The sequence below is a fragment of the Myxine glutinosa genome, chromosome 9, assembly GCF_964187855.1.
Source record: "Myxine glutinosa chromosome 9, kmMyxGlut1.1, whole genome shotgun sequence".
In the NCBI taxonomy this organism is placed as follows: Eukaryota; Metazoa; Chordata; class Myxini; order Myxiniformes; family Myxinidae; genus Myxine; species Myxine glutinosa.
In genome coordinates this window covers 137,906,383-137,915,289 of record NC_136269.1, presented here as the reverse complement: position 1 = coordinate 137,915,289, position 8,907 = coordinate 137,906,383, and positions in this window count along the sequence as shown.

Sequence of the window (8,907 nt, the reverse complement as noted above, 5' to 3'; positions counted from 1 at the left end):
GAAAGGAAAATAAATGTTTTTGGTTTGTTTTTTTTGTTTTTTTTTTGGGGGGGGGGGGGGCGGTGGGGATTTAGAACGTTAGACAGAGTATTGTGTTCGGGGTAGAAGGGAAAAAACTAAGAGCCAAGCAAAACACGCTTAAGTTAACAAACACCGACGGGGGTACAACTACAAGGCCGCACACGAGGAACAGAACACGATTAATTAATTACGAGTTACAGGAAAATCAAACCAAAACTAACTATAATCAAACAATAACGCATGGACGATAAAATAACGAGTTGAAATTTGACAATATATCTGGGGAAATGGGGGAGAAACACGTGGTCGAAGAACGAACGAACGAATAAGAATGAATAAACGAATGAGAACAGAGAAGGAAATGTTTGTTTTTTTGTTTTTTTTGAGTTGAGATTTACATAAGGAAGTAGGCTGTGGGGTGAAAAGACTGGGAAAACAGAGAACGAAAGTTATTGGATCACAAACGACGGACCGCTGAGAGAAAGACAAAGCCTCAAGGTTGTACAGTGTACACTGTACAAGGCCTCAAGACACGACACGAATTAACACGATTTTCAATACAGGTATGAAAGATTTGCACCGAAAATCTTCGTCGGGACACAATATACGTACAATACACCATAAAATAAATACAGTTATAACGAAAATACAAATGGGAACAATTACTTAACTTCGATTTCGATGGAGAGCGTGGAGAGCAACGAATAAACGAACCCTCGCCAGCAAGACCGGAAACGGAAGTCCAATCTTGGACATGATGCTTCTACTCACCCAACAATGGATGTAGGCCCTCAATGTCAGACATGAGATCAGGTCCGTGTCTCTGGACATACTGTATCTCGTGCTTTCAATACAATCTAGCATCTCGCCTTACTCTCCAAACTCTCTGCCTTTGGCATCCAACGCCAACTCCACACATGGCTTACTGACTTCCTCTACTCTTGTCGCCAATGTGTGGCTCTTAATGAAATCCTTTCATCTCCTCTCTCTGTAAAGGCTGGAGTGCTCCAATGCATTATTGTGGGCCCAGTCCTATTCCTAATATTCAACAATGATTTCTCTGACTCTCTGGAAAATCCCCTTTATCTATTTGCTGATGACTGCACCTCTGCCATGACATCCTTCAGACAGGCAGGCTGCAGCCTCTTCACATTCTTCAGACATTCACAAAATCACAACACCCCTCCATCTACTTTCCTAACAATCCTCTTGATGAAGTTCAGTCATTCAAACTTCTCACTATCGGCCATGATCTTTCTTTGACAATCCACATTTCAAAGATGGCCTCCAAAGCCAGCTCTCCGCTCTGGCCTGGTTCCTTTACCTCACATCTTGCTCAGCATTTTTCATTTTGAGATACCTTCTAGTTTCTACTTGGTTTGTTTTTGCAATGAAGTTCATCATGAGACTTGAAAACAGACAAGAAAACATACCAGCCCATTTCTCTCCCAAGCATTCTGCCAGTAACCCACGTCTCTCCCAAGCATTCTGCCAGTAACCCACGTCTCAACCAAGCATTCTGCCAGTAACGCACTTCTCTCCCAAGCATTCTGCCAGTAACCCACGTCTCAACCAAGCATTCTGCCAGTAACCCACTTCTCTCCCAAGCATTCTGCCAGTAACCCACGTCTCAACCAAGCATTCTGCCAGTAACGCACTTCTCTCCCAAGCATTCTGCCAGTAACCCACTTCTCGCCCAAGCATTCTGCCAGTAACCCACTTCTCTCCCAAGCATTCTGCCAGTAACCCACTTCTCTCCCAAGCATTCTGCCAGTAACCCACTTCTCTCCCAAGCATTCTGCCAGTAACCCACGTCTCTCCCAAGCATTCTGCCAGTAACGCACTTCTCTCCCAAGCATTCTGCCAGCAACCCATGTCTCTCCCAAGCATTCTGCCAGTAACCCACGTCTCTCCCAAGCATTCTGCCAGTAACGCACTTCTCTCCCAAGCATTCTGCCAGTAACGCACTTCTCTCCCAAGCATTCTGCCAGTAACGCACTTCTCTCCCAAGCATTCTGCCAGTAACCCACTTCTCTCACAAGCATTCTGCCAGTAACCCACTTCTCTCACAAGCATTCTGCCAGCAACCCACGTCTCTCCCAAGCATTCTGCCAGTAACCCACTTCTCTCCCAAGCATTCTGCCATTAACGCACTTCTCTCCCAAGCATTCTGCCAGAAACCCACTTCTCTCACAAGCATTCTGCCAGTAACCCACTTCTCTCACAAGCATTCTGCCAGCAACCCACGTCTCTCCCAAGCATTCTGCCAGTAACCCACTTCTCTCCCAAGCATTCTGCCAGTAACCCACTTCTCTCCCAAGCATTCTGCCAGAAACGCACTTCTCTCCCAAGCAGTCTGCCGGTAACGCACTTCTCTCCCAAGCATTCTGCCAGTAACCCACTTCTCTCCCAAGCATTCTGCCATTAACGCACTTCTCTCCCAAGCATTCTGCCAGAAACGCACTTCTCTCCCAAGCAGTCTGCCGGTAACGCACTTCTCTCCCAAGCATTCTGCCAGTAACCCACTTCTCTCCCAAGCATTCTGCCAGTAACCCACTTCTCTCCCAAGCATTCTGCCAGTAACCCACTTCTCTCCCAAGCATTCTGCCAGAAACGCACTTCTCTCCCAAGCATTCTGCCAGTAACCCACTTCTCTCCCAATCATTCTGCCAGTAACACACTTCTCTCCCAAGCATTCTGCCAGTAACGCACTTCTCTCCCAAGCATTCTGCCAGTAACGCACTTCTCTCCCAAGCATTCTGCCAGTAAGGCACTTCTCTCCCAAGCATTCTGCCAGTAACGCACTTCTCTCCCAAGGATTCTGCCAGTAACGCACTTCTCTCCCAAGCATTCTGCCAGTAACGCACTTCTCTCCCAAGCAGTCTGCCAGTAACGCACTTCTCTCCCAAGGATTCTGCCAGTAATGCACTTCTCTCCCAAGCATTCTGCCAGTAACGCACTTCTCTCCCAAGCATTCTGCCAGTAACGCACTTCTCTCCCAATCATTCTGCCAGTAACCCACTTCTCTCCCAATCATTCTGCCAGTAACACACTTCTCTCCCAAGCATTCTGCCAGTAACGCACTTCTCTCCCAAGCATTCTGCCAGTAAGGCACTTCTCTCCCAAGCATTCTGCCAGTAACGCACTTCTCTCCCAAGCATTCTGCCAGTAACGCACTTCTCTCCCAAGGATTCTGCCAGTAACGCACTTCTCTCCCAAGCATTCTGCCAGTAACGCACTTCTCTCCCAAGCATTCTGCCAGTAACGCACTTCTCTCCCAAGCATTCTGCCAGTAACCCACTTCTCTCCCAAGCATTCTGCCAGTAACCCACTTCTCTCCCAAGCATTCTGCCAGTAACCCACTTCTCTCCCAAGCATTCTGCCAGTAACCCACTTCTCTCCCAAGCATTCTGCCAGTAACGCACTTCTCTTGCAAGTGTTGTACTTATGTAAACTAAAAATGTATTCGGCGGGTAAATGAGAACGGTACATTGTGACCTGTAGGCGAGTGACATACTGTACATACAGACAGACAGACAAACACACAGACAGAATAACGCACAAGACCAACCAATATACTTGAAAAATCTTAAATTTTCGCAAGTAACAGACAGACAGAGAGGGGTGAAAACATAGCCTCCATCCACCTTTGGTGGCGGAGGTAACTAGAAGGGCACTCAGTGGAGTGCGTACCCCTGCTAGGCTGAACAGTTTACGTCTTGTATCCCACTGATAGGCCAGATATGGATTCGGACCTGAACCAAAATCTAATTGGCTTGTTCTAGTCACCTTACCAACTCATCCACCTGGTTTTGTCACCAGTCGTCCACAACATTTTGAAAAACATGTTATATATATCCTTTTTGACCCGATCACTCAATGGTGAAGAATCACTTCAGAATTATAAAATTCTCGTGTCCTGATCCGCATTCGGATCTTCACCAAAATCGAATGCATTCGTCCTTGTCACACACACAGTGTCCACCAAATTTCGTCCGAATCCGTCCATAACCTTTTGAGATATTGTGTTATATTGTGGCGGACACCACCACGCTACAATATATCAGTTTTAGCCCTATCACTCAATGGTGAAGAATCACTTAAAAATTCTCTGATCCGGATCCGGATTCGAATCTGCACCAAAATCGAATCAATTCTTCCTTGTCACACACTCGACCTATTCACAAAGTTTGTTCTGAATTTGTCCACAACTTTTTAAGGAATCGTGCTGTTTAACATTTTTGCCCTATCTCTCAATGGTGAAGAATCACTTAATTCTCGGATCCAGATCCGGATCTTCACCAAAATCGAATCGTTTTGTCCCTGTCAGATACCCAAACTCTCCACCAAATTTCGTCCGAATCTGTCCACAACATTTTGAGATATCGTGTTTACAGATAAACAGACAGACAGATAGGGGTGGAAACATAACCTCCATCCACCATAACTGCACTGCAGGATAACACATGTACCAGGATAACACATGTACCAGGATAACACATGTACCAGGATAACACATGTACCAGGATAACACATGTACCAGGATAACACATGTACCACACCGCAAAGTACAATTAACACCAGAAAGAGAAGGTCTGCGCATTCAAGAATCAAGCGTGGATCTCCTCGAGCCAGTGTGCCGAGCCCCATCCTATTCCTTACATTCATCAACGATCTCACTGAATCTCTGGAAAATCCTCTTGATCTCTTTGTTGATGACTCCACCCTTTGCTGTGACATCCCTCACCTCTGAGATAGGCAGGTGGCAGCTTCTTCCTTCTCTGCAAACATTGATAGAATCACAACCTGATCAAACTCTTGGAATATGTCTTTCACCAGCAACTCTCTTCTGGTGAAACTCCCAAAATCCCGGATCGCTGGTCACCTCCACTCATTCGTTCTTACCCACATCCTTTGTTTGCCCATCTCCATCTATTTGGTCCCTCTGTCCTGCTGTTGGCGTTTCCCCCTCATCTTTATCCGTTATGTGTTTTTTTTTTTTACAAGATCGAGGCTCGTGTAAGAGCTAACATCAATCACAAAAAAATAAAACGGACACACAAAACATACAATAAAGGGAGCGGGAGATAATAAGGGGAGAAAGAGGGAAGCACACATGTACAACAGTAGAGAACAGGGACATCGGGCGATCTGTGGGAGGGAGAGGACTTGGTGGGAAGAGGCATGGGAATGGGGGGGTGGGGCGGGGAGGAGATAAAACACACACACACAAAACTCTAGCCTTTCCACGAGCCTTGGCTTTGTATAAATAAAAAAAAGAATTCGTAAATCATAATGATTTATACACACACAACCCACACCTTCCCAATGTGTGCACATTTCCAATCCCCCCAAACTGCCGACTTATATATCAAATACTTCATCTCCGTGTGTTGTGTGTTCTTTTTCTGATTGTACAGTTACTAGGGCATTGCCCGTACTATATCTATATCTAAAACTAGCAGAGGTACCCGGCTTTGCACGGGAGTGGGAGGAGGAGGGGAGGGGGAAGAGGAGGGGAGGGGAACGGGGGGGAGGGGGGAGGGGGAAGCGGGGGAGGAGGAGGGGAGGGGGAAGAGGAGGGGAGGGGAATGGGGGGGGAGGGGGGAGGGGGGGAGGGGAAGGGGGGGAGGGAAGGGTGCGGGGGGTGCCCAGGGGAAGAAGGGCCCCTCCCCTCCCCCTCCCCCCCCTTTCCCCTCCCCCCCTCCCCTCCCCCTTCCCCCTCCCCCTCCCCCATCCCCCTCCCCTCCCCCCTCCCATCCCCTTCCCCCTCGTTCCCCTCCCCTTCTCTTCCCCCTCCCCTCCTCCTCCCCCTTCACACCAGGGGGGTTGACTCAGCCTGTCATCCCACCGAGGTCGGAAGTCGGAACTCATTGTCGTCAAATAAATGTAGCCTGTATGTTTCACTCTTTGTCACATGCCGTTGGTCCCATGTCAATCGGATGAAGTTGAAAAATTAACGTTACGAAGGTTCTCTGGGACGTACTGATTCCGAATAATGAAGTTGAAAAATTAACGTTCCGAAATACGCTAATTACGCTAACAGAAGCGCTGGAGGGAGCACTGCGCTCCCTCCCTTAGATTCCCTCCCTCTTCTGCTAGCGCTAATTACGCGTAACACACTAATTTTAAAACCCGAAGTTGTTTTAATTTTAAGGTGTGCTGTAGTCAGAAGCGCTAGAAGCGCTGCGCTCCCTCCCTTCGAATCCCTCTCTCTTCTGCTAGTGCTAATTATGCGTAATACGCTAATTTTAAAACCCGAAATTTTTTAAATTTTATGTCTCCGTGACATTCCTGGGACCATCCCGAGTCGAACAGTACTTGCCGCTCGCAAATCCGTCCACGGGTTCTCGAGATCTTAGAGATTGTAGACACATACATACATAGACACATACATAGATCAGGATACAGACACAGAGGCCAACTCTACTTTATATATATAGAGGTACCCGGCTTTGCACGGGAGTGGGTTACTTTGGGCCAGTGGGTTACTTTACATTAATGAGTAAATGTTTTTAACTCACCTGTTATTTGGGTTGTAGGCGTTCTGGTAGACGGTAGTAAGGTTGTCGGCAGTAGCTGTGTTCTAGGCTGGCTGCTAGACGTTAGTGGGGTTGGAGGTGGGCTGGTAGACGATAGATGGTGTCTGTCGGCGGGCTGGTTTGATACATATCGCAATCCATAATTATGGAGTGGGGCTGGCAAAAGACACATAGAATACTCCCTTGCCCTCTCCCGAGCAACGCCTGGCACCTCCTGTAGTCAATATATCAGTTCTACAGGGCCTCTGTGTAAACAACGTTCCGCGTTTTACTTTCGGGTGCCAAGATGGTAAGTTTTTCTTTGCTGGAAGTGCGAGAGGCCGCCACATACAGCTGACCATGGGTGAAGCAAGGCACGGACAGGTCCACTCCAATGGCCTTGAATGTCTGACCTTGTGATTTGTTGATTGTTATAGAAAAACATGGCTTGCATGGAAACTGGAGGCGACGAAACTGGAAAGGCAGCTCTGAATCTGATGGCATAAGTGGTATTCTGGGCAGAAGGATGACTTCACTTTTGTATGGCCCACAGGAAATGGTGGCCTCGATAACATTGGCATGAAGGCGGGTGACAAAGCAGCGAGTGCCATTGGTGGTCTTTGGTGGCTCCATGTTTCGGAGTATCATGATTGGGACACCGATCTTGAGAATCAGAATGTGTGGCGGCATTCCTGACAGCTCAATGGAGTTGAGCAGTTCAACGGGGTAGGTGACTGCCTCATCATCACAGATGGCACTGTCAACAGACTTGTACCTTCTCTCCTCACCAGGAAACTCAGACATGAGCCAGGTATTGAGCTTACTCACATTGGTGTTCAGAGGAGAGAGAATTGCTCGCTCAGCCAGCCACTCATGATTGTGAGCATTGGCAACCAAACATGGGTACACATCAGCCTTGAGCTCCTCCAATGTCTTCACAACCTTCCCCAGCCCAGTAGGGATTGTGATGGTGTCTGGTGCAGCTGTTAATGGGATCTGTCCATTGCCAACTTCCAGGAGCATTTTGGAAAAGTCAGCTGCCCCTTGATCCCCAGACAAATGCGTTCGCATGTTCCTTGTTAGGTGTTTGACAGTCACATGACGCCAGAGGTCGGAAGTTTTTAGACTGGCATTCACAATGTTGGCCCTTGTGCCCCTCTTGACCACAGGCAAGATCTGGCGGAAATCTCCACAGAGCAGCGTGGGTATGCCTCCCATGGGTCTGTGCACGCCTGTTATGTCCTGTAAAGTGCGGTCTACAGCTTCATACGCTGATTTGTGGGTCATTGGTGCTTCGTCCACAATGATGACAGCTGCATCGTTTATGACCCTGGCCAAGGCTGTGCCACGCTTGATGCCACATGTTGCTTGCTCCTTGGTGTGGGCGTCAAGTGGAATTTTGAATGTGCTGTGTAGTGTCCGCCCACCCTGGAGCAGTGTTGCAGCAATGCCACTGGATGCAGTTGCAAGGGCGATCTTTCCTTGGGATCGGATATGTTTGAGGATGGCATTGATGACGAAACTCTTGCCTGTGCCACCTGGCGCATCCAAGAAGATTATGTTACTGTGCCTCATGCCACTGTTGACGCTACCTTGTTCGACCAGTTGAAGGACTGCATTGTAGACATCACGCTGGTCATCAGTCAGCTGTTCAAGGAGATCATTGGCCTGAATTGTCAACTGATCTTGGTCATAATCTACCTCTCTGAAGTACTCCCTTGCGAGCCTCTCATCTGTGCCCCTCTGTGGTATTGGGAAGTCATACGAACTGAGAACACTGCCACCCATCAGCAACACCTTGTCCTCAAGTGCGCAGAGTGCCAGGTTGTAAACCTCATCATTGTAGCAAGCCGCAACATTACCAATATGGCGACGGTGCTGGAATAGGTAGTCTTCGGATAGCAGGTTACGAAAGTCCTCCCAGAGTGCACGTGGATTGCTGGGGAAGCAGCTGGTGAGAATGATGGCCAATAGGCTCCTGAGGTTTGATGCTGACTGGCTGATTCCTGCTTCCTCCATAGCAAGGTGAAGATGCTGGTCATTTTCCAAGAGTCCTCTTGCCAGGCATGCTTCACGGAAGGACAATTCTTGACCATCTACACTTCTCATGGCATTGAAGGAAGTGGGACCACATATGTCAGTCAGAAGGAGGCGAACGTAGTAGCAGTCGCCTTGCCGTGGACTGATGCTGTACATGCGGCCAATAGCTGAAACTTCGTGGACAGTAAAATGTCCTCTAACAACCACGCCTCCTTGCTTGCGCCTGGTCCACTTCTTGCTTGACTTATCCCAGGTGTAGTACTGTGGCACCTCATGGTACTTGAGTGTCTTGGCGAAATCATCATGGCTGCAGAGATCAAAGAAA